Here is a 25,204-nt window from a genome sequence, read left to right on the forward strand (position 1 = left end):
TTTCCGCCTGCATAGACGAACAAAGGAGACAGTTGGCTTTCAAAAGATGCTTCCCACCTTTTCCCCGCAGTAGAAAAAGAGAAGCGGGTTGAGGTAAATCTGTATAAATCTGGCAGTGGGCACTGTGCAGCGCTAACGGCGCCTGGCGCGGACCTCAGCTCTTCATTCAAAGAAGATGTGGACGGGAGGTTTAACGGTCGCTGTATTGGAAGCAGATACAGGCACCTAATTCAGGTTTTAAAGACTAGTAGACCCGCATCTGGCTCCTCCTTCATCCTCTGAGGGAACAGCTGAGGGAGGAGAGAAGAGGATGATGGAGGGGGGAGAAGGGGTGGAGAGTTGTTGTACTGGCGTGGCCTTCAGCGCGTTTAAGCTACTTAATATTTTCCGTAATCTGGAGTCAAGACGTTTTAAATAGAACCACATTGTTTAGTGTGTACAAACGCAATCATTGGGGTGGTGGGAGGGTCTATTCCCCCATCTCACCCCTTTGATCTGGGCTTGTCCACTAACTTCTATCCAGTGGGAAGTGCACAGAAGCAGAGCTATAATGGAGGACAGCCGGGGAGTGGGCTGTTAAACATCGCCCCTCTTCCTTGTCGGCGGATAGGCGCTCGCTGATATTCATTTCCATGCTCTTGACAGGGGCCATTAGTCTTGGGGAGGAGGCTTGAGTTACGGCGTTTAGGGTGAAAAGATCCTCTGGCGCTGAGGTTTGTGGGGGGGGGGGAGTATATATGTGTTGCACAATAACTTCAACCGCTGGAGAGACGGGAAGCTGCTGCCGGGAGACGGTGGTGCGTGGGAAAGATGGAAGGCTTGTCAGCCAGCCAGTCTCTGATGCAGAACATGGTCAGACAATTTTATTGAAATCTAATCTGAAATATCCGTTTCAGATGGATTGACGCGGGATTCATTCTGTTGAAACATTCCCCATATTACTGTGCACTAGAATCAGTTATCAACGTAGGCATATGGTATCAGTCACAGTACACAACATGTAAGCTGTTGAAATAAGCTAAGGATGTGCTCTCCCGCTCACTCCATGAGCTTGACACTCTCTCCGAAGCACTGTTTAGAAGAAACTGTCATCTTATTTACACCGAGCTATTTGTATCAATCAAGAGGGGAAACACAACACTCTGAAGGTCCGGCCTGAGTCACGGTCCACGCTCCACGCACCTCGTAAGGCGCTGCTGAAAGCCGTGCCGACCGGGCCAAAGGATCAGTGTGTTTGCTGACTGTGCTGTAGAACAGGATGTTTGGGTTCACTCCACCAGCTTGCTGCTCTGCAGATGTGCTGATAGAGCAGGGTGTCCGGCTCTTCCCCCCCGCCAGCCAATCCCACGCCTCCTTCTACCAGAGAGAGGGCCTCTGGGTAAAAAGAAGTGTCCTCTCCCACGGACTAAGGAGCCCTCTGTTGATCACAGACATCTGGCCATCCCAGCAGTGGTATAGTAAGAAGAGGAAACTTTGGCTGTCCAAACCCCCTCTGCTCCGTCGGCTTCTCTATGACCTGAACAGGGGTTTGGAGTGTTGGGGAAAAGTTAGAGGGAGACGCACTATCAAACGATTGTGACTGCTTATCCAGATATTAGTCTGGACAATGTGGAGGCCTACTGAATGTGTTCCAAAGCTTCTTGATCAAAATGTCACACTTGGCCCTTTACTTCCACTGCCTTAGGTTTCTTATTACAGGTGAGGGAGATGAAGCCAGTTTGATGGTTTACGGTAGTGTGGCTGATGAGGAGAACAGATAGGTGGGAGAAGAGTGGAACTTCAATTCTCACAGGTGTTCCTATGTAGGCAGAGCAGGAAAAACACAGGTTTATGCCTCTTGCTACAAGGTACCTTATAAAAACCTCAGATGTAATGGGAGGGCAGTGTTATACACTTTAGCTCTGTCTCATTGTGTGTGTGTGGTTGTGATCTGAGCTTGTGTACGTGTGTTAATGTGTGTGTGTGTGGTTGTGATCTGAGCTTGTGTACGTGTGTTAATGTGTGTGTGTGTATGGTTGTGATCTGAGCTCGTGTACGTGTGTGGGTGTGTTGGTGTGTTAATGTGTGGTTGTGTTAATGTGTGGGTGTGTTAAAATGTGGGTGTGTGGGTGTGTTACTGTGTGGGTGTGTTAATGTGTGGGTGTGTGGGTGTGTTAATGTGTGTTAATGTATGGGTGGGTGTGTTAATGTGTGGGTGTGTGGGTGTGTTAATGTATGGGTGGGTGTGTGGGTGTGTTAATGTGTGTTAATGTATGGGTGGGTGTGTTAATGTATGGGTGTGTGGGTGTGTGGGTGTGTTAATGTGTGGGTGTGTGAGCATATTTTCCTCAGGGTTTTACTCTAAAGTAGCTCTTGGCACCAAAAGCCAGGCTGTTACAGTTTAATAGCAGAGTTGTTTACTCTTTTATACATACCCACTTCACCCCATTTTGGGATGGTTCCTGTTTCCCTCTAGTGTTTTTACTTAGTGGCATGCCCAACACTGTCTTGCTAACTGGTTCCTGTTTCCCTCTAGTGTTTTTTACTTAGTGGCATGCCCAACACTGTCTTGCTAATGGTTCCTGTTTCCCTCTAGTGTTTTTTACTTAGTGGCATGCCCAACACTGTCTTGCTAACTGGCTTTACGACCAACGGTGAAACTGCCTGTTTTTTTTACAATATAGGTTACACTATACAACTTGGGAATGTTGTTGGTCTGAGGTTAGAGTGGCTCAGCTTCTCTGTATAAACTCCACAGGTAGCTAACATGACTGAACCCGCTGACTCTCCGTTGAAGACACCGCCGTTAGGCCTATCGGACAGACGTGTGGCCCGAGCGGCCAACAAGCCTTCCGCCCACAGAGTGCACCAGGAAAGAGCAGAAAAGACTAGCTGGAGGGGAAAAAACAGGCTATGAGATGATTAAAGGTGATCCATGCTTGCCAAAAGTTTGACATTTCAGCATTTGGCTCGAATGCAGGCCACGCATCGCAGGCACCCAGTCTTTCATCTGCTTCAGAAGGAAGGAATAACATTGAGGAACAGAGATGTCCTAACATGATTATAGTCTTTAACAAGAAGAAAACGTGCTCAATTAGCTGGGCGGTTCTCTCTGCTGATTAATGCAGCAGGTAGTGTTCTATCGTTCTAATCTCCTGCTCAACTCACCGTAGCAACAGAACTTCACCTGTCTGTCTGTTGCTTGGAAGCTCCAGGTTTAGCTCACTGTCCAGGCTCTGGTGCAGGATCAAAGACTTGAAAGGAAATGTTCCCTCCGTCCTTTATGAGTCAATCTAATCTAATGACTTGACTGGAGGAGGCAAAGAAAACACGACTAGAGGACGACAGAAAGATGCAAGAAAGACTAGATAGATCTGCTTTTTACCACTGCTGAGATAGTTTGCACACTTTGGGCCAACACAGATTGAGTGATTCATTCTTCCTTTTGGTCTCTCAGATGGGCAGTCAGTCACAAAGCTGCGCTAACAAAGATCTATATGTGATGTAATCTTATCAAGAGAGAAAAGCGTGGGGGGGATTGTGGGTAATTTTCCACTGTAATTGTCCTGAAGCCCAACAAGAGTCAGATGTGTTCTGACACAGCAGTTCACTTACTTAGCAGAATTGCTTGTCTGTTCTCTGTGTAGGAGACTTTGCCCTAATGCAACTGGGCTTGAGTGGTATGCAAACTGGGCAAAAGTATGTTTGCGTTGGAAAGTGACACGAGGCTTATGGGCCTGTGATTCACATAGTGTGGTACAGAATATTACGCAGGTCGGGTGAAGCTATCTGGATGCCTAATGCTGGGATTACATCTGAGGTTGTTTCAACACGAGCCTCTGTTGGTATCTGAAACAGTAATATTGTACTGAGGCGAGAGGGAAAGAATTAAAAAATATGTTTCAATACTTGAACACATATTTGTTGACGGTCAATGACGTGGCGTTATGCCCCACCCACATCATGTTGGCACGCGTTGATCTGCTCCCTGGTTAACCAAAGGGCTTTGAGCGTCTCGCCTGTCTGTCCTCATTGAATATTTAAGGACTGTGCTCCAGCAGGCTCTTAATCAATAAACACATGCTTTATTTTGTATCAGTATCTGCTTTACGTTGAACATGGTGACATTGCCCCCAGAGTTAAAACACATAGAGCGACAGTTCCCAGTGTAACAGATGGAACTAGGTCTTTTTTCACGGCCCCTTGGCTCTTCATCAAAACATCTTCTACATGCTTTGAAAACCCAGCATAAAGCCCAGCAAGAGGAGTGAATTAATCTCTCTCTCTCTCTCTCTCTCTCTCTCTCTCTCTCTCTCTCTCTCTCTCTCTCTCTCTCTCTCTCTCTCTCTCTCTCTCTCTCTCTCTCACTCTCTCACTTTCTCACTCTCACACACACACACACACATATCTTCCAGTAAGACTCTTCAGGATTCCAGAGCAAATCTGACCGATGTTGTTCTAGATATAACTCCAGCAGGTCTGTGTCTATTCTACTGTCCTTGCCTTGGATTTCATAACTTTCACACAAAGCAATTGGCAATGTTGATGTTACAGACTAGCGTGTTCTTGGAGCGAATTGAGAAAGAACGTAACATTTTGTGACTTTCGAAATTACTTTTGAAATGTCTGGAATCCCAAATATTTGGAGGGCCGTAAAACTCAACGGTGGTCCCCTGGTCCTGAATACTAACAGGTCATATAGAAGAGTAGAGCATGACATGTGTTGATAGTCAGGTCAACTGCTGGGACCTCCTCCTCCCTGTATCTTGGCCTATAAACCTTGCAGATGGTATCTGGTAGCAGACAGCACCTTGCAAGCTTCAGTATTAACCCTATTGCACCCTGAGTGCTGACTCTCACCAAGGCAAAGAGCCTAAACGGTGCACACACACACACACACACACACACACACACACACACACACACACACACACACACACACACACACACACACACTCACACACACACAGACACAGACACAGACACACAAACAGACACACACACACACACACACACACACACACACACACACAGACACACAGAGACACACACACACACACACAGACACACAGAGACACACACACACAGACACACACACAAACAGACACACAGACACACACACACACAGACACACAGACACACACACACACAGACACACAGACACACAGACACACAGAGACACACACACACAGACACACACACAAACAGACACACAGACACACACACACACAGACACAGAGACACACACACACAGACACACACACACACACACACACACACACACAGACACACACACAAACAGACACACAGACACACACACACACACAGACACAGAGACACACACACACATACACATACACACACATACATAGCACCGCACATGGACTGTGTTTGAATGGGCGAGGCAGATGCAGGCAAGTTTAGTTTAACACAGAGGTTATGAATGCTAGCAGCCCTGGGATAGAGTCGTTTCAAGTGAGACAATAGGTCCAGCCCAGACAGGCAGGAGCAGATGCAGGGTGGATCTGATGAAGTGCAGGGTTCATGTCCTCGTGCTCAGTGTAAACAGACCTGGCTTGTGGCTAAGCTACGCACTGTGACTGGGCTGGGTGGCTCTAATTGTGGGCCTCTCTGTGACCAATCAGAAAACACAATTCTGTTGACCCCAATTTTTGTGTTTATTATTTTTGAATATTTCATGATAGTTATTCATATTTCCAACTTAATATACAGTGCCTTGCGAAAGTATTCGGCCCCCTTGAACTTTGCGACCTTTTGCCACATTTCAGGCTTCAAACATAAAGATATAAAACTGTATTTTTTTGTGAAGAATCAACAACAAGTGGGACACAATCATGAAGTGGAACGACATTTATTGGATATTTCAAACTTTTTTAACAAATCAAAAACTGAAAAATTGGGCGTGCAAAATTATTCAGCCCCCTTAAGTTAATACTTTGTAGCGCCACCTTTTGCTGCGATTACAGCTGTAAGTCGCTTGGGGTATGTCTCTATCAGTTTTGCACATCGAGAGACTGAAATTTTTTCCCATTCCTCCTTGCAAAACAGCTCGAGCTCAGTGAAGTTGGATGGAGAGCATTTGTGAACAGCAGTTTTCAGTTCTTTCCACAGATTCTCGATTGGATTCAGGTCTGGACTTTGACTTGGCCATTCTAACACCTGGATATGTTTATTTTTGAACTATTCCATTGTAGATTTTGCTTTATGTTTTGGATCATTGTCTTGTTGGAAGACAAATCTCTGTCCCAGTCTCAGGTCTTTTGCAGACTCCATCAGGTTTTCTTCCAGAATGGTCCTGTATTTGGCTCCATCCATCTTCCCATCAATTTTAACCATCTTCCCTGTCCCTGTTGAAGAAAAGCAGGCCCAAACCATGATGCTGCCACCACCATGTTTGACAGTGGGGATGGTGTGTTCAGGGTGATGAGCTGTGTTGCTTTTACGCCAAACATAACGTTTTGCATTGTTGCCAAAAAGTTCAATTTTGGTTTCATCTGACCAGAGCACCTTCTTCCACATGTTTGGTGTGTCTCCCAGGTGGCTTGTGGCAAACTTTAAACAACACTTTTTATGGATATCTTTAAGAAATGGCTTTCTTCTTGCCACTCTTCCATAAAGGCCAGATTTGTGCAATATACGACTGATTGTTGTCCTATGGACAGAGTCTCCCACCTCAGCTGTAGATCTCTGCAGTTCATCCAGAGTTATCATGGGCCTCTTGGCTGCATCTCTGATCAGTCTTTTCCTTGTATGAGCTGAAAGTTTAGAGGGACGGCCAGGTCTTGGTAGATTTGCAGTGGTCTGATACTCCTTCCATTTCAATATTATCGCTTGCACAGTGCTCCTTGGGATGTTTAAAACTTGGGAAATCTTTTTGTATCCAAATCCGGCTTTAAACTTCTTCACAACAGTATCTCGGACCTGCCTGGTGTGTTCCTTGTTCTTCATGATGCTCTCTGCGCTTTTAACGGACCTCTGAGACTATCACAGTGCAGGTGCATTTATACGGAGACTTGATTACACACAGGTGGATTGTATTTATCATCATTAGTCATTTACGTCAACATTGGATCATTCAGAGATCCTCACTGAACTTCTGGAGAGAGTTTGCTGCACTGAAAGTAAAGGGGCTGAATAATTTTGCACACCCAATTTTTCAGTTTTTGATTTGTTAAAAAAGTTTGAAATATCCAATAAATGTTGTTCCACTTCATGATTGTGTCCCACTTGTTGTTGATTCTTCACAAAAAAATACAGTTTTATATCTTTATGTTTGAAGCCTGAAATGTGGCAAAAGGTCGCAAAGTTCAAGGGGGCCGAATACTTTCGCAAGGCACTGTAGTTATAGAATATCTAGCTGCAAAACCATTTTTGTTGTTGGTACACACTTGTTTTACCGTCCCTCCTAGCTAACAAATGTATCTGTTTTCTCACAGTGAGAGAGAAATGTGGATTCTCACCTAGCACAGAAACCTGAATACACCTCTCTTTCCTGACAGTTGTTATGCCCCGGGCTGGCACCCCAGGAACACCTCTTACACCATGTGTGTTTGAGCCCAGGCACTGGGCTTCGCTGTCTATATTTATACAGCTGTGTCTCTCCAGGAGCACGTCAGGTGAAAGGCTTTAGCTCATGGCCGCCGCAGCAGGGTCCTCCGTATCTGGAACAGGCTCCGGTGGCTGCTGCTATAGGGCTGCAGCCCCGCCCCTGCTTTCACAGAAAACATATATTCTCTAGTCTAAACAGGCGCATCAATGCAGCACTGTCTGAGACTGGGAGCTAGCATGCTAATGCTAACCGCTCATGTGGGGGACAGCTGTCGTCTGTACAGTACATTGGTAGTGGATCTCTCTCTGTTATTTTCTTTGCTTATGTTGACATCCGCACAGAGGCGGAAACGTCATTTAGGACGAAAAGACAACACAAAGGTCAGTGAGGGGCTTGTTTAAGGAAGGGATGGAAACAAGAGGGGAGAGGCCATGTCTGTGGATCTGCAGAGACCTGAGCTTGTTGGACTTGGCAAGGGTGTCCACGCATTGGCCGATGCCTGCGTGTTCTGTTTGGATAGCCCCTGCACTCCAGCCCTGTAAATAAGAACGGGGCGCTGGGACCGAGCTAGTAGTTCCAGGGGCGGCTTCTTGCTGACGGGGAGTCTGTCTGTCTCTCAGCCTAGGTATCATCAGGATTTTGGACAAGGCGGATGATAGATGAGCGGAGGGCAGTGTTTCAGACGCCAGCGGAGCAACACGATGACCTTTGTTTGATAATAAGTTTGCGTTCACCTCTCAGTGACCGGCCTAATTACAGTACACATGTCTAGGCATGTCATTAGCCCCAGAGGAAACACAGAACTGAGTATACTACCCACAACCCTTATTGGATAGTAGTTTGGAGGGTTTGGATGGGGTTGTAATGGCCTCAGTGGTTATGGTTTACAATGGACCATAATAGAGGTTTGGACTGGGTGGACGAGTTCAGGTCCTGATTGATGCCATCAGCGTTAACCTGGCTCTTTAACTTTTCATTATCTGCAATCCTGGCTACCATATTAGGGGTCAGTTATCAGATGACTCCCTCTACCTCTCCATTTTTCCATCAGCCTCAGAAAACTCTCCTCTGGGGTCAAACGGGTTAATCAGATTTGGGATTGGGCCCGTCAGCACTCCATTCCCTCTCTGTTATTTTATTAAGATTCAGACCATGAAGGAATGGGCTCTGGGACAAGGGTGGATCCAGAGAGGAGAAATGGAGCAACGCTGGCGCTCTGGCGGGCCTCGAGAACTAAGAGACTGTGCTTTGTGGTTAATTAGCCACCGGCTTCTATTGAACGATCCGGCGAAGGGCGAGATTTGTTTTTGACCCGTGTTATTGTTTTGCTTAACGGTGAGGTCATGAGCATTTAAACAACATTCCCGTTTATTAACAAAACGGCCTTAATTAGGAGCCAGGGAGAAAGAAATAATGATCTTTACGCCTGAGTGTTCCCTCTCCAAGGTTAAGATCTAATCACCAGCGCCGTAGCGCCGCTAGTCTGAGAACAGCCTTCCTGCCAGAGTGGCTATGGTAACTGGTAAAAACTCCCAACGAGGAAAACAAATGGTATAATTCATTTAATTTTCCACTCGTTTTGACAAACTTGATGTATCATGGTTTTCACTGCTGTTTAATAGGCTTAAGACCTTGAGATGTAGAGTTGGTATTATTTTTTGGGATATCACACCCTGAGCACATCATCAAATAGGTCTATCTTCTCTATTCTCTCATCTCCATCATTAACCTAGAGCAAGGCCAGATCCCTCCACCATGAACCTAGAGCAAGGCCACTTCCCTCACCATTAACCTAGAGCAAGGCCAGTTCCCTCACCATTAACCTAGAGCAAGGCCAGTTCCCTCCACCATTAACCTAGAGCAAGGCCAGTTCCCTCCACCATTAACCTAGAGCAAGGCCAGATCCCTCCACCATTAACCTAGAGCAAGGCCAGATCCCTCCACCATTAACCTAGAGCAAGGCCAGATCCCTCCACCATTAACCTAGAGCAAGGCCAGTTCCCTCCATCATTAACCTAGAGTAAGGCCAGTTCCCTCCACCATTAACCTAGAGCAAGGCCAGATCCCTCACCATTAACCTAGAGCAAGGCCAGTTCCCTCCACCATTAACCTAGAGCAGGGCCAGATCCCTCCACCATTAACCTAGAGCAAGGCCAGATCCCTCCACCATTAACCTAGAGCAAGGCCAGATCCCTCCACCATTAACCTAGAGAAAGGTCAGTTCCCTCCACCATTAACCTAGAGCAAGGCCAGTTCCCTCACCATTAACCTAGAGCAAGGCCAGATCCCTCCACCATTAACCTAGAGCAAGGCCAGCTCCCTCCACCATTAACCTAGAGCAAGGCCAGTTCCCTCCACCATTAACCTAGAGCAAGGCCAATTCCCTCCACCATTAACCTAGAGCAAGGCCAGATCCCTCCACCATTAACCTAGAGCAAGGCCAGATCCCTCCACCATTAACCTAGAGCAAGGCCAGATCCCTCACCATTAACCTAGAGCAAGGCCAGTTCCCTCACCATTAACCTAGAGCAAGGCCAGATCCCTCCACCATTAACCTAGAGCAAGGCCAGTTCCCCCCATCATTAACCTAGAGTAAGGCCAGATCCCTCCACCATTAACCTAGAGCAAGGCCAGTTCCCTCACCATTAACCTAGAACAAGGCCAGTTCCCTCCACCATTAACCTAGAGCAGGGCCAGATCCCTCCACCATTAACCTAGAGCAAGGCCAGATCCCTCCACCATTAACCTAGAGCAAGGCCAGTTCCCTCCACCATTAACCTAGAGCAGGGCCAGATCCCTCCACCATTAACCTAGAGCAAGGCCAGATCCCTCACCATTAACCTAGAGCAAGGCCAGATCCCTCCACCATTAACCTAGAGCAAGGTCAGTTCCCTCCACCATTAACCTAGAGCAAGGCCAGTTCCCTCACCATTAACCTAGAGCAAGGCCAGATCCATCCACCATTAACCTAGAGCAAGGCCAGATCCCTCCACCATTAACCTAGAGCAAGGCCAGATCCCTCCACCATTAACCTAGAGCAAGGCCAGATCCCTCCACCATTAACCTAGAGCAAGGCCAGTTCCCTCACCATTAACCTAGAGCAAGGCCAGTTCCCTCACCATTAACCTAGAGCAAGGCCAGTTCCCTCACCATTAACCTAGAGCAAGGCCAGTTCCCTCACCATTAACCTAGAGCAAGGCCAGTTCCCTCCATCATTAATCTAGAGCAAGGCCAGTTCCCTCCATCATTAACCTAGAGCAAGGCCAGTTCCCTCGATCAAATAATTAGATTCTTAGTTCAATCCATGAAAGCATTTTTGTATATTGAGTTTAGTCGTCATTAGACTATTAGGCTACATGCTCGTGAGACGAAGTACAGTGAGCTCCAAAAGCATTAGGACAGCGGCACATTATTTGTTGTTTTGGCTCTTTACTCCAACACTTTGGATTTATGATACAATGACACCAAGGTTAAAAGTGCAGACTGTCAGCTTTAATTTGAGGGTATTTTCATTCATATCGGTGAACCGTTACAAATTACAGCACTTTTTGTACATAGTCCCTCCATTTTAAGGGACCAAATGTATTGGAACAAATTCACTTATGTGTATTAAAGTAGTCAAGTGATTAGTATTTGTTCCCATATTCCCAGCACACAATGTTTACATCAACCTTGTGACTCTACAAACTTGTTGGATGCATCTGCTATTTGTTTAGATTGTGTTTCAGACTATTTTGTGCTCAAAAGAAATGAAGGGTAAATAATGTACTGAGTCATTTTGGAGTCACGTTTATTGTAAATAGGAATATAATGTTTCTAAACACTTCTACATTAATGTGAATGCTACCATGGTTACAGATAATCCTGAATGAATCCTGAATAATAATAATAATAATAAGACATAATAATAAAATAAAACATGTATTAACTGTATATATTTTCTGGAGGGGGGTAATATAAAATAACACGTAACCAGCACCTGACCCCCCCCCCCCCACCCCCACCCTCCTCTAACCAGCACCTGACCCCCCCCCCCCACCCCCACCCTCCTCTAACCAGCACCTGACCCCCCCCCATCCCCACCCTCCTCTAACCAGCACATGACCCCCCTCTCCCCCACCCCCACCCTCCTCTAACCAGCACCTGACCCCCCTCTCCCCCTCCTCTAACCAGCACCTGACCCCCCCCTCACCCTCCTCTAACCAGCACCTGACCCCCCTCTCCCCCACCCCCACCCTCCTCTAACCAGCACCTGACCCCCCTCTCCCCCACCCCCACCCTCCTCTAACCAGCACCTGACCCCCCTCTCCCCCACCCCCACCCCCACCCTCCTCTAACCAGCACCTGACCCCCCTCTCCCCCACCCCCACCCTCCTCTAACCAGCACCTGACCCCCCTCTCCCCCACCCCCACCCTCCTCTAACCAGCACCTGACCCCCCTCTCCCCCACCCCCACCCTCCTCTAACCAGCACCTGACCCCCCCCCTCTAACCACCACCTGACCCCCCCCTCCTCTAACCAGCACCTGACCCCCCTCTCCCCCACCCCCACCCTCCTCTAACCAGCACCTGACCCCCTCTCCCCCACCCCCACCCTCCTCTAACCAGCACCTGACCCCCCCCACCCCTCCTCTAACGAGCACCTGACCCCCCCCCCTCCTCTAACCAGCACCTGACCCCCCCCCCCCTCCTCTAACCAGCACCTGACCCCCCCCCCCCCCCCCCCCCCCTCTAACTCTGACTCTACTGAGCTACATTATTGAGGGAAAATGTACTTTCTATACCTGTGATATGTGGTTGTCTCACCTCGCTATTTTAAGATGAATGAACTAACTAAGTCGCTCTGGATAATGACATCTGCTAAATGACTCAAATCTAAATGACTGAGAAAGTTACAAATGCCCAAGTATCATAACCCCAAGAAAATGTTCACCTCCCCTGTTCATGTAATGGTGTGAGGTTAACATGTCTTGGGGGTATGATATTTGTGTGTCTAATTTTCTCAATCGTCATTATTCACAATTCATTGAGGACTATCCGTAATCATGGTAGCATCCACATTCATGTAGAAGTGTCTGCACTTTAACCTCGTAGTCATTGTATAATTTCATCCCTGTAGATGACACCGGCAACTGGAGTCTCATAAAAGCCTTGTTGGCCATTTTTAGTCATGTTAGTGCTGATTCACCACTGAATGAAAAGACTATGACAGACTTTACTTTGGTCACACAGTGATGTCATGGTGGCAAAACTGTGTGTCTGTGTGTGTGTGACTCTCTCTCTCTGCACTTCAGTCAGGTGATAACTGTTGTCGTCCTTTGATCTACCAGCCCATGGCCAGACACAGCAGGTTGGACATGAACAACTTCCCAGTGCCAGGCTGATGACATTGCCTTGTCGACCGCCATGTGCTGTTCACCTCCAACATCTGACCAGGAACAAAGAGTCTTTGTCTGTATCCCAAATGGCACCCTGTTCCCTTTAAAGCCCTGGTCAAAAGTAGTGCTCTATAAAGGGAATCGGCTGTCATTTGGGACGCAGATAGAGAATGAGCACAGCATGGGCTGGGGGTTATAATTCATCCCTGTTTCCTCTTGAAGTTTGGTCTGACTGATTAGATCTCCATGGTCACGTGACACCTTGGTCCAGCATGCAGGGTTTAGGGAAAGAAAATCTGCTAGCTGGGAGAATCAAGGAGGAAAAATGATTTCTGGTGACTTAGTCCAAGTGTGAAGTATTTCATTAGGATCTAATAAATCCTGTACCTTTTCATCTGAGTCAAGCTTAAATTGGACTGGGTAATCACCTGGGTAAACACCTACCCATTGACTGGCCTGGGTAAACACCTACCCATTGACTGGACTGGGTAAACACCTACCCATTGACTGGCCTGGGTAAACACCTACCCATTGACTGGCCTGGGTAATCACCTACCCATTCACTGGCCTGGTTAAAAACCTACCCATTCACTGGCCTGGGTAATCACCTACCCATTGACTGGCCTGGTTAAATACTTACCCATTCACTGGCCTGGTTAAATACCTACCCATTGACTGGCCTGGGTAATCACCTACCCATTGACTGGCCTGGGTAAACACCTACCCATTGACTGACCTGGGTAAACACCTACCCATTCACTGGCCTGGGTAAACACCTACCCATTCACTGGCCTGGGTAATCACCTACCCATTGACTGGCCTGGGTAAATACCTACCCGTTGCAGAGGCCACATAGAAAACGCTGATACCTTCATAGTTTTAGATAATTCAACATCAAAGCAAAAAGCCACAAGTACTTTGGAAATATGAACTACTACGATATATCAGATCAACCTCACTTTAACTTCAGCACGTTCAGTGTTCCTGCTCTTGAGTTTCAGCCATAGTGCTGTTATGGTACCGTATACTTACAGACTGAGGGCTGCCGAGTGTTCCTGTTTGATCCAGCCCTGCAGGAAGACACTTTGATGCTACCTGAGAGATGTGAGATGTTGGACACCGGCCTTTCTCTTTGGAAGACAGTAAAGTCTGTTCTAGCAGATGAAACTAAATACATCCTGAATAGAAAATATGTCACATTGGGTATCTGTTCTGTGTGTGTGTATATATGTGGGGGGGGTTTCTGAGTGTGCGGGCCTGCGTCCATCCGTGCGTGTGCATGTTTGTGTGTTTGTGTGTATGAGAAATCTAGTGTGTGCATGTGGTGGCATGTGTATATGGTTGCCTAACGTGTGTGTATATATGTGTTTGTGTGTGTATAGTCATGGAAACGTATATGTTGACATGCCCTATGACAGACCCTCTCCTCTGAAGTGTCCTCCAGCAGTCGGGTTGGGTTCCTTGGAGAGACACCTGCAGAGTCTTGCCCTGGAACAATACACCCCGTCATCCATATCTGTCAATCCCCTAACGCTGATCTGAGGCCTGTGTGTTTGAAGTCTATACCGTGGCTGGAGAGCCCTGATCCTCAGCCTGAGAAGACTAGTGCTGTGTCACAAATGACACCCTATTCCCTACATAGTCACTATGTCCTCATGGGCCCTGGTCAAAAGTAGTGAACTATATAGGGTGTGCCATTTTGGAGGCAGACAAACACTTCCCCCAGACAGCCACATTTATCTCTCTCAGAGTCAGATAGGAAAGCCACTGATAACCTGGGCAGATGAGATAATACATTAACCATAAAAACACGGTACGCTTCAGCTAGAACCTGCTGCTGGGATCTGGCCCAGCACCTGTTTGGAAGGCCTCCAACTCACACTGTTGCCTTTTCATGTTTTAAATCAAATTAATCATTATTATTTTAGAACAAATTCTTATTTACAATGACGGCCTACACCGGCCAAACCCGGGAGACACTGGGCCAACTGTGCACCACTCTATGGGACTCCCAATCACGGCCGGTTGTGATACAGCCTGGATTCGAACCAGGGTGTATGTAGGGTAGTGACGCCTCTAGCACTGAGATGCAGTGCCTTCGAGCCCACGTTGTTTGTGGGTTTAGTAGTTTCTATGTTCTCATGGTAACAACCCAATGTTGCCCAAAGGTGCATTGTGGGTGACTAGGAGAACCTGAGGAATCAGTGAGGATTGTATGGTCACGGTGTAGGTTGAAGTTGCTCATAGACGCTGATCTTGGGTCAGTTGTGTATTTAGGCTGCCTGTCAAACACAATGGTATTACAGTGTTTGTAGCTTCAGCATGTGTATGTTTAGACAACTCTTGGAAAAGCATCCCCTGTAAGACATGTGCTCTATAAATACAGTGTGATTGAATGACTGAAAACAATCCTATCAGCATAGCTTGCCATTGTGGTTCCGTAAAGACTACAGATCAGGGTTACAACAGAGAAAGAAACAGCCTCCATCCCCCATAATCCCATGTGGTCAGTGTAACCCTGTTGTGCTCTCACTTTAAATCCTTCCGTAGTGTGGAGTGCCAAGCCAGAAAACCCTGCCTCTTCTCTGAGGCCTGTGTTGTAGTTTCCCAGAACATAGAGCTTTCACCACATTCTAGAAGCAGGAGGATGAGTAGGAGGACGAAGAAGATATTCAAGAAACTATCAGTGGGAGCTAGCTGAGGTCATGTGAACGGAAAGGCTCAGAGAAGGGAAGTTTGATCAAGATTAAAGTTAGAGGATGAGGGTTTTGGCAGTATATCTCCTCTTTCCCAAGGGTTCTGATGGACACCATGTGGACACTTCCAGGACACTGTTTCAGCTCCCAATGGCTGAAAAACTGTGTGGTTGTGTTACGGTCAGCTCAGGGCCCAGACAGGAACACACCGCGCCCAACCTGGTCCAGGCAGAAACCCCTGAGGAGGAGGCTGTGTCGTCTCACCACAGCACAGCTCAAGGTCTCCCGCTCAGCAAGCAACACGACTTTGCGGCAGAAAAGTTATGTCAAAGTTGTACGAGGCTCTCAAGGTCTTTGGCACGATGATACTGCCAATGCGTAGATGGCTGCGGCTGGGAGTCAGATGCTTGTTTCTTGTGTGGAAAAGAGACAGAGGTAGAAAATGAAGACAAAGAACGAAAGACAGAATGACAAATGACAACAAATAGACCAGAATAAATAAACAAAATGAGTAAATAATTATGAAAGAGAGTGTGTATGGTCGGGTTCGCAAACATCTTATGATCTAATCCCCCTCCCCGATTACAAAGATCCTGGGAGATGGCAGGCAGGAAGGAAGCGTTATCTGTGGGATGTTACTGAGTGGTGATGCACCCGGGTCATTAGGGATAAGCCAGGGAAGGAACTACGTCTCCTCCTCCTGCTCCTCCTACTCAGTTACCGTGGTGACAGTATCAAGGCCCTACTAATCCACTGACACACTGAACAGATTCCTATCTCCTCCCGGCTCTGTATTCAATTAGCCGTGCCTGGTTGTTGAGAGATAACCCAAGATATCAAGGGCCCAGTAAAACAGTGGGGGCTGTGTGTTGAGTTGTGGAGGAGTCAAGGTGTCTGATGAGGGATAAGAGGAGAAGTGGAGAGTATACGACATCGTTGACAGGTGAATAGGGTGCGTTAAAGTGCTAGGGACACTGCTGCATGGTGATGTGCTTGATAGTGCACTGTAGTACAGACACTCACTGCCAACAAACTAGTGCACTCCAGGAATCGTCATTTTGTTTGAAGGAATCACATTGCAGGGAATGTTATGCTGTCTTCGTGTGTTTGTAGTACCATACTGAAGGAAATCACGCTCAGGGAAATAGTTACTCTCCTGTTGCTCTCCAGCTCTAATGACGTTTGCCAATTACAGCTAGCGTCATCCGTCGTTCATCGCTCCCTAATTGTGTTTACCGGCCCGTCTGAGGTTGTTTGTTCACAGGTGTGATTGTCATCTCTCGCTCATACGCTGACACGTGCACTCGCTCGCGCTCCGAATTCCCCAGAGAGCCGTATCCTCTTGTCACAAATACCAGCTGGTGGGTTGACTGTTGAGCTCAGGAGCCTAAATATAACTTTTTGCAAAGGGCCCTTTCACGAGCACAAGCCAAACACATTAGACATATTCCACAGCAATGTCAATATATACACTACAACTCACATTTCATTCCTTTTCCACAACCGCTCCATAAAGTAAATGGGATTGGCATTTAAAAGGGACTTTGAAGTGCTTTTTCTGGCCCTAGTTGCGTCGCATTTTAAGTACAGTTTTCAAGGGCCACAGTTTTCAGGGGCCCCTCGAGGGTCCACAGAGTGGTGGGCGGTCCCTCTACCCTCCATATGTCTCTGCGGAGGTGGAATAAATAAAATGTTTCCCGGAGGAGGTCTCTCCCGAAGAGACCACCCCGCCTCTCTCTCTTAAACACCTAGGAATCGACAGGCTTGTCAGGGTGGGAGTGAGTAGCGCGGAAAGGAACCTTCCGGACCATGTTGTGCCATTCAGAGCCCCGACCAGCGCAGATGGTGGCCTTGGTTGAAATGACACACGAGATCAAGATTGATGGTTGGAGGATGGAGGTAGGTTGGAGTCACCTTCACCCCCTCAGTCGCCAGGCCTTTCTGGATGTCTCCAGTAGGGGACTCTTGTCCCCTCTCTTTCTCTCTCTCTGATTGGTTGCTGATGATGTTATCAGCTATCAGTGTGTATGCAGCTTTGAAGAGTCCCTCATCCTGGGCAGTTGACAAAGACTGCCGGAATTTGTGTGTGTTGCATACTGTATGTGTGTGTCTCAGTCTAAGGTGTGGATGCCCCAGTATCTATGCGATAAAGATGTAGACGATGAGTATGACGTGTCTCCCCTCTGACGCCCAGGAAGTAGAGATTCAAACTCCCATTAGACAGCTCTGCAAGATTTATAATGTCAAAGTAAGTTTGTTACTCACCAAATAGTTTAGCTGAGGAACTGTCTGAAATTACTCCTATGACGGCCGGTATGTACTTCCAGAAAAGGTCTAAATAAAAATCTACAAGCAACCGAAAAACATCATCTTTAGAATCTCCAATGTATTGAGCTGTTGTTTACTTCTGACCTGTGTGTGGCAGTTATGAGTGATTGGAGATGCTGAACAGGATTTTTTTCGGTTGCTTGTACTTTTTGATTTAGACCTTTTCTGGAAGTACATACCGGCCGTCATGGGAGTAAATTAAGATAGTTCCTCAGCGAAACTCTATATTTGGTGAGTAACAAACTTATTTTGAGATCATAACGCTTGTAGAGCTGTCTAATGGGAGTTTGAATCGGCGCTTCCTGGGCATCAGAGGGGAGACACGTCGTACTCATTGTCAACATGTTTAACAAGCAGATACTGAAACAAGGTGTGGATAGAGCTCCCATAGTACTTTGGCCTTCAGAACATCATGATGAGGGTATATCTAATGAGTGTATCTACTGAGTGTTGCTCAAGCCTGGGCTAGCTTGCTACAGAGCTCAATGGAAGGCCGGGGATCTCCTTTATATCTCTGTAACCAAGTCAAACCCACTGAATAGGACTGTAGACGGACAACTTGGGTGAAAGTTGAGTCTTCGAGGACTGCAGCTGCTCCATTGAAAAGTCCTCTGAGTGTTGAATGGGTTAAAAAGGAAAAGGGCTGAATGGCAGCCTGTCCTCCAAGAGAGGATGGATGGTCAAATCATTCCTACAGACAGAGGGTTATTAGCTGTGGGGAGTGAGTTACAGATACGGACAGTGTTTACTAGGAGGGCTTTACCCAAGGCCACATACCTGGTGTGTTTGTAGAAGGGGGATCATTATTTATTTGACCCCTGTGGGGTCACTCTCTGGGTGTGGGAACCAGCAGCAGTAGTAAAGCATTAGCAGTGTTATGAGCTAAACCACTTCCCATCAAGCCTGTTGAAGGGATAGTGCACCCTCATTACACAATGACACATTGGTTAAAAACCAATAACTAAACCAAAGCATGGATCACTGTCTTACAGGGTAAGGAAACCCAAATGTTATTTTTGTAGTTTGGGTGAAATACCCCTTTAAGTTGTGAATGTGTGCGAGACGTCAGATAATCTCAGTGGGAGAGATGAGATGGGTTGCAGTGACGTGACCAGTATGGCAGGGTAAGGTAAGGCAGGGTAAGGTATGGCAGGGTAAGGTATGGCAGGGTAAGGTATGGCAGGGTAAGGTATGGCAGGGTAAGGTATGGCAGGGTAAGGTATGGCAGGGTAAGGTATGGCAGGGTAAGGTATGGCAGGGTAAGGTATGGCAGGGTAAGGTAAGGCAGGGTAAGGTATGGCAGGGTAAGGTATGGCAGGGTAAGGTATGGCAGGGTAAGGTATGGCAGGGTAAGGTATGGCAGGGTAAGGTATGGCAGGGGAAGGTATGGCAGGGTAAGGTATGGCAGGGTAAGGTAAGGCAGGGTAAGGTATGGCAGGGTAAGGTAAGGCAGGGTAAGGTGTGAAAGTTGAATGCCTTGTCAAAGGGACATCGATGTTGGTCTTCACTGGGGTCTAGCCAGCCTACTATGAGGTGTTTGTTTATAATGGCTGCAGCAGTAAACTATTCTGCTGTGTATGGTAACTCCATATAGGGGAGTGAGTGCAGTGGGACCTGGTCCTTTTCCCAGCAGTGACGTCTTGTTTATGTGCTGACTAATGGAGCAGTCTGTGGGGTGTTATCTGTGTGTAACTGGGGGTCTAGATCAGGTCAGTCTGTGGGGCGTTATCTGTGTGTAACTGGGGGTCTAGATCAGGTCAGTCTGTGGGGCGTTATCTGTGTGTAACTGGAGGTCTACATCAATTCAGTCTGGGGGCGTTATCTGTGTGTAACTGGAGGTCTAGATCAGGTCAGTCTGTGGGCGTTATCTGTGTGTAACTGGGGCTCTAGATCAGGTCAGTCTGTGGGGCGTTATCTGTGTGTAACAGGAGGTCTAGATCAGGTCAGTCTGGGGGCGTTATCTGTGTGTATCTGGAGGTCTAGATCAGGTCAGTCTGGGGGAGTTATCAGTGTGTAACTGCGGTCTAGATCAGGTCAGTCTGTGGGGCGTTATCTGTGTAACTGGAGGTCTAGATCAGGGCATGTGTGTATATGAGAACTTGCTGACCCTCTGGAAAAGTCCGTAGAAGCTTTGTTGTGTCTGCACGTGTGTCAGGAAGACATAGTGAATGTGCTTAGGACTATCAAAGCAGAAGACAATACTGCAGGTGTTACCCATTGGCATGTCCTCCTGTTGCATAAATCCTGATATCACGTCACACTTCAAGTAGAGCCAACAAGAGGAGAGAGGAAGCGGAGAGGCTCCAGTTGTCTCTTCATGCTGTCGCTCTGGTCTTCTGACTGTTCAGGCGCTCAGGCCCATGTCTTCTGGTTGGCTCAGAGGGGTGTATGCCTTCTCTCTCTCTCTCTCTATTTACCATCTATCTCGCCCTCTCTCTCTTATTCTTTCCCGCCCCTTTCACTCGCTCGCTCCTTTCTCCCCACTCTCTTTCTTTTTCTCTCTTTTGGAAAATCCTCTCTGTATTACAGGGGTAAGATGGGTTTTGTGGTGAAAGGGTCATTCCCCTGCGGCAGCAAAATATCACTTTCTCCCCACTGGGGGAAGAATGACTGACAGGGACCACAGAAACCAACGGAGTGGGTTTAAGATTTCAGGGCTGTATAGATTTAAAACCTTTATTCCAGAGGACTGTATCATTTACAAAGCATTCCCCGGATTTGCATTTTTTTTATCGGTCAAAATGACTCATAACTTGGGCCAGCGAGGGAATTTAACGTCGATGGTCGTCGTTTGGTGATTTAGTGTCGTTTTCTGAGAGAAAAAATGTCTGAAGGGGCTTTGCGTCTGCTTTACGACATGGAACGTTTCTAGGTTTGGTGATAATTAGTGGTTGGTGGCTCTTCTCTGAAAATCATCATGCTCTTAAAATATATGTTTTTAAACCCCTTCAAAGCAGCTCTGATTTATGTCTGATGAATGATTTTGGAGCGGCCAAAGCACACGTGTTCAAAAAAAGTTTTGAAACCCTTCGGCTCATCATCCGGTGGAGAGGTCGGAGTGACCTCAGAGAGGAGAGACAGAAACAGAGGGGAAGACGGAGGTAGAGGTCGGAGTGACGGCAGAGAGGAGAGACAGAAACAGAGGGGAAGACGGAGTTAGAGGTCGGAGTGACCTCAGAGGTCGGAGTGACGGCAGAGAGGAGAGACAGAAACAGAGGGGAAGACGGAGGTAGAGGTCGGAGTGACCTCAGATGGTGGACGGCAGAGAGGAGAGACAGAAACAGAGGGGAAGACGGAGGTAGAGGTCGGAGTGACCTCAGATGGTGGACGGCAGAGAGGAGAGACAGAAACAGAGGGGAAGACAGAGGTAGAGATGGGAGAATACAGAATACTAATTAATAAAGAGGGAAATGAAGAGAGTGGTTTACACGGTTAAAAGAAAGATGGCGGAAGGGAACGCTGGGAGATTTGAATTCACCTTTAACCTTTTTAAATATGTTGTCTGGAGTTTTACTGTTATCTATTGCCAGGGACGGAGAGTTATGACAAGTGGGACTCTGAAAGACTTTATCCAAGGTGTTGGTGTTACAAAACATGTTTAATAGTGTCGAAACCAAAATGCCCCTTAGACAACCGCTTCCCCTTCTTCTCATAGCTGAGAAAGACATCCCCTATCAATGCAACCTCATTCCACTACTATTTTCACTTCATCACCCTACATTTACACCCATGTCATTCCAGTCAATCTAGCTAGCGAGTAAAGGCGTCAGTCCTTACTAGGGTACCTCTCCTTTATAGGCAGTTATAGCCCGTCGTCATGAATGTGTTTTTCCCTGCTCTACAGCTAGTCAACCACACGATGCCTCTCTTTGTAGATTGTGACCCACACGTCATGGCTATTAGGATGCACTGCTGGGTAGCGAGCCACTGGTCACAGCAGAACCCAGTCACAGCCCTATTTCCACCCACGCTAGCAGAGGCACAGAAACACACTGGTAGCATTCAGACAGAATGTAAGTTCCATATGGCACCCTATTCCCTACAAAGTATACTACTTTTGCCCAGAGCCCTATGGGAGCCCTATGGGCCCTCATCAGAAGTAGTGCACAACATAAGGACTAGGGTGTAATTTGGGATGCTGACACAGACTCAGACTGATTGAAGATCCCTGTTCGCTAGGAGAGTATTAAAGAAACTAGAGTGTGAGTCAGTCAATACACGGTGTACATCACATCTACCGATATCAGGGAATCCGTCGTAGAGAAAAGAACCCTGACAGCAGGTAGAGAGTTCTAGCTGAACGTTAGTGAGAATCCTCCCTTCTACACCGTAATACCCTGACTCCACGTGCCACATATTGAGATGCTAAATCAGAAACACGTACTTGGAAATATCCCTTCTCCCTGTTCGTTGCCCCCTTTTTTTACGCCCTAAAGGAACCAAGCCCCTGGAAAATCTATTTCTCCCAGGCAGACCACAGCTACATCCCAAATGGCACCCTGTTCCCTATGTAGTACACTGCTTTTGATGAGGGCCCATAGGGCTCTGGTCAAAAGTAGTGCACAGTGTAGGGAATAGGGTGCAATATGGGATGCAACCGGGCAGGCAGGATCCCGTCTGCGCCGCTCTGAGGGCCAGCCCTAGGATGAACCTTGCTTTTCTATCACATTATGTCACCGAAGACGACGCAACACCTGATTCTCTCATCATGGCTCCCAGACTGCAGACCAGACTGCACTCCCTCCTCTCACTCCCTCCTCTCACTCCCTCCTCTCACTCCCTCCTCACCTCTCCCTCCTCTCACTCCCTCCTCTCACTTCCTCCTCACCTCTCCCTCCTCTCACTCCCTCCTCTCATTCCCTCCTCACCTCTCCCTCCTCTCACTCCCTCCTCACCTCTCCCTCCTCTCACTCCCTCCTCTCACTCCCTCCTCACCTCTCCCTCCTCTCACTCCCTCCTCACCTCTCCCTCCTCTCACTCCCTCCTCTCACTCCCTCCTCACCTCTCCCTCCTCTCACTCCCTCCTCTCACTCCCTCCTCACCTCTCCCTCCTCACCTCTCCCTCCTCTCACTCCCTCCTCTCACTCCCTCCTCACCTCTCCCTCCTCTCACTCCCTCCTCTCACTCCCTCCTCACCTCTCCCTCCTCTCCCTCCCTCCTCTCACTCCCTCCTCACCTCTCCCTCCTCTCACTCCTTCCTCTCACTCCCTCCTCACCTCTCCCTCCTCTCACTCCCTCCTCTCACTCCCTCCTCACCTCTCCTTCCTCTCACTCCCTCCTCTCACTCCCTCCTCACCTCTCCCTCCTATCACTCCCTCCTCACCTCTCCCTCCTCTCACTCCCTCCTCTCACTCCCTCCTCACCTCTCCCTCCTCTCACTCCCTCCTCTCACTCCCTCCTCACCTCTCCCTCCTCTCACTCCCTCCTCACCTCTCCCTCCCTCCTCTCACTCCCTCCTCACCTCTCCCTCCTCTCACTCCCTCCTCACCTCTCCCTCCTCCCACTCCCTCCTCTCCTCTCACTCCCTCCTCACCTCTCCCTCCTCTCACTCCCTCCTCTCACTTCCTCTTCACCTCTCCCTCCTCTCACTCCCTCCTCTCACTCCCTCCTCACCTCTCCCTCCTCTCACTCCCTCCTCACCTCTCCCTCCTCTCACTCCCTCCTCTCACTCTCTCCTCTCCTCTCACTCCCTCCTCACCTCTCCCTCCTCTCACTCTCTCCTCTCACTTCCTCCTCACCTCTCCCTCCTCTCGCTCCCTCCTCTCACTCCCTCCTCACCTCTCCCTCCTCTCACTCCCTCCTCTCACTCCCTCCTCACCTCTCCCTCCTCTCACTCCCTCCTCACCTCTCCCTCCTCTCACTCCCTCCTCTCACTCCCTCCTCTCCTCTCACTCCCTCCTCACCTCTCCCTCCTCTCACTCCCTCCTCTCACTTCCTCCTCACCTCTCCCTCCTCTCACTCCCTCCTCTCACTCCCTCCTCACCTCTCCCTCCTCTCACTCCCTCCTCACCTCTCCCTCCTCTCACTCCCTCCTCACCTCTCCCTCCTCTCACTCCTTCCTCCCACTCCCTCCTCTCACTCCCTCCTCACCTCTCCCTCCTCTCACTCCCTCCTCACTTCTCCCTCCTCTCACTCCCTCATCACCTCTCCCTCCTCTCACTCCCTCCTCTCACTCCATCCTCACCTCTCCCTCCTCTCACTCCCTCCTCTCACTCCCTCCTCACCTCTCCCTCCTCACCTCTCCCTCCTCTCACTCCCTCCTCACCTCTCCCTCCTCTCACTCCCTCCTCACCTCTCCCTCCTCTCACTCCCTCCTCACCTCTCCCTCCTCACTTCTCCCTCCTTCTCCATACTCCGTGCAGCCTGGCTTTGAGATCACTGTCTTTCTAGTGAAAGACAAGGAAAAGGAGAGAGAGAATAAGGAGGAGAAGGAGTAGGAAGAGGAGGATGAGGAGGAGAGGGAGTAGGAAGATGAGGAGGAGAGGGAGTTGGAAGAAGAGGATGAGGAGGAGAGGGAGTAGGAAGAAGTGGATGAGGAGGAGAGGGAAGACAAGTAGAGAGTGAATATACAGGAAAATATAGAGAAGGAAAGAAGGAGGAGAAGAGGGATAGACAACAAATATAGAAGAGGTGGAGAGGAGGAGGGTAGCCGGGGAGTGGGAGGAGGAGGCAGAAGAGGAGCAGGGGGAGAGGAGGGATAGAGAGAACTGGAAAAAGGAGGAGCGCTCAGCTCAGCTTAGCTAAAGGATCAAAGGGAGACTCAGAGACACTGTGAGCTGTGAACACTCCCTCCCTCATTCCCTCACCAGTCCCAGAACCATCCCACTCCAGGGCAGAGGAGACCTGAGTCCCAAATGCCGCCCTATTCCCTACATAGTGTTCTACTTTTGACCAGAGCCCTATGCACTCTATAGGGAATAGGGTGCCATTTGGGAAACAAGCTGCAGTCGGTGCCAATGTACTTGTTATTCAGCACCATCAGGAAGACTCATTTCTCCTGGCATTTAACGCTTCCCATCCCCCTCACTCTGGCCAGAGAGACAGTGGTGCAGTATACTCTCATCACTACACCTCACCTCTCTCTCTTTCTCTCTGTCTCTCTGTCTCCCTTCCACATGCTCTCTCTATCTCTACCTATCTCTCTCTTTTGCTCTCTTTCTCTCCCTTCCTCTCGCTCTCTCTCTCCCTCTCTCTCTTTTGCTCTCTTTCTGTCTCCCTTCCTCCCCCTCTCTCTTTCTCAGACTAATGTGAATA

The 25,204-nt window shown here is 48.3% G+C and overlaps 1 protein-coding gene across 10 annotated transcripts in view; it reads left to right on the forward strand.

Annotated features, from left to right (window-relative positions):
• The window catches only part of nav3 (neuron navigator 3), a 242,139-nt gene that overhangs the window by 14,037 nt on the left and 202,898 nt on the right, over positions 1-25,204 (forward strand). The gene's annotated exons all lie outside the window — the stretch shown is intronic.

The sequence above is a fragment of the Oncorhynchus mykiss genome, chromosome 15 (genome assembly GCF_013265735.2).
Source record: "Oncorhynchus mykiss isolate Arlee chromosome 15, USDA_OmykA_1.1, whole genome shotgun sequence".
NCBI classification, from domain to species: Eukaryota; Metazoa; Chordata; class Actinopteri; order Salmoniformes; family Salmonidae; genus Oncorhynchus; species Oncorhynchus mykiss.